A 1693-nucleotide genomic window follows, 5' to 3' on the forward strand; every position below is an offset into this window, starting at 1 on the left:
TATTACTCTCCCATTCCACAGTAGGAAAAAAATTGCCAACCCATCATTTTGCTTAGAGCAGAGTCAGAGAAAAATATCTTCTCAGTAACTAGTAGGAAAAGCTGCTTATGAGAGAAAAACTGCATTAAGCTCCTGGGGGTAAAAAGGATCCCCTCCCCACTTCCTCTCTGTTCAGAAGCATAAATACCTTCTATATGTGTGTGTATAAAAATATGAGGATATTTTTATATTTCTACATGCATGTGTGTATGTTTACATATGCAGTCACCTTATATATGGTTATTGTTCCCTGGAACAGTAGCTTAGGTGACTTGAAGCCTGCTAGGCACTCTGCAATTCTGGGAGCCTGGATCTGCATGAACTCTATTGGTGAAGGTTTCTGAGTACTTCTGTAGGACTGGACACAAACCTGAATCAGATTTTTGCAGGGTTCTTGGTCCCAAAAGGCTTCATTTCTGTGCCTATATCCACTTCCAGAATCCATGCTGCTGACATCTAGGCCAAAAGTAAACTAGCATCTGAGCTTTTGCTTAGGAAGAGAATGGAGTGTGCCATGTGGAGTAGTCTGGGCTGAAGCAATCTATCCATCCTCTTTTGTCATCTCTCCATTTTGCATCTTTAATTTATGGGCTGTATCTGCCAGAGAGTGATACTTGGCTTCTTCTGTGATGAGCTCTTTCTGGGGTGTGTATAAGGCATCTCTTAGGCTTTCCTGCCTGCTGCTCAAACTGCTGGATGCTCTCGTGTCTGATCTGTAATTAGAGAATATATAAAAACATGTGTAGCTTTGACCTTCACCACTGGAGCCTTGTCCATATAGGCACTGGAAGCTGAAGAGCTTTTGGTAAGAGAATACAAATCAGTTCTTCCTTCATCAGCCTTAGAAAACTGCTGGTATTTCTAGTCCGGGATAACCAGCTTTTTCTGCAAGATCTTATAGCACATTAAAGGCATGAAGGCAGATGAAGCAGCTTGGTTAGGCATGGAAGAAGCCAAGGTCCTCCACTGCATCCTGGGTCATCACCAATTGTCCTGACCTTTGTCATGCCACCAGACTTCTATGTCTCTGAAAAAGAGTGAGGCTGACGACTCAGTGAAACTCTGCCTTGCTTAAATCTAACTCATCTTCAAATAAAGACATCATCCCATTATGTCACTGGCCCTCTTTGAAACAAAGGATGAACAATATCACCTTAAAAACTGTAATCAAACTAACACTACCATTGACTAGAAAGACTGCATCAATTATTCATTGCCTTACTGTTCCATTCACCATCTCTGGGGAATCCCAGATCAAACTCCCTTCTCTGGTCATTCTCCTCAACTGTATGTTGTTTCCTTCATTAGAATATTGTTGTTTGTCTTGATGTGTACTTGTGAATTCGATTTAAGTGAAGCAGACTTGCACAAAGTCGTCAGTCTCACTCTCTCTTCCAGAGTCATCCAGGTCCAGTGGCAAGACAAAAGTCAGGGTGATGGGTGATGGCCTGGGATGCAGGATGACCCTGGCATTTTCTATGTCTGACCAAGCTCTAAGAGCTCCGCAGAGTCTGCTTCAGTCCCTTTCATGGACATTGGAACAAATTGTTCTCATCAGTCCATTCCATTGGGGGTTGTCTTCACATGCTTGGAGTAGACATTCCCCTTACTCCCTGGTTACCCTCAACCTGGTTTAACCCATCAGCCAAGACAG

The 1693-nt window shown here is 42.9% G+C and overlaps 1 pseudogene; it reads right to left on the reverse strand.

The window, feature by feature from the left end:
• Positions 1-232: 232 nt before the first annotated feature.
• Positions 233-1050, reverse strand: LOC130458128 (putative monooxygenase p33MONOX; annotated as a pseudogene).
• Between the last annotated feature and the right edge of the window lie 643 nt (positions 1051-1693).

This window comes from Monodelphis domestica, chromosome 3 (genome assembly GCF_027887165.1).
Source record: "Monodelphis domestica isolate mMonDom1 chromosome 3, mMonDom1.pri, whole genome shotgun sequence".
NCBI classification, from domain to species: Eukaryota; Metazoa; Chordata; class Mammalia; order Didelphimorphia; family Didelphidae; genus Monodelphis; species Monodelphis domestica.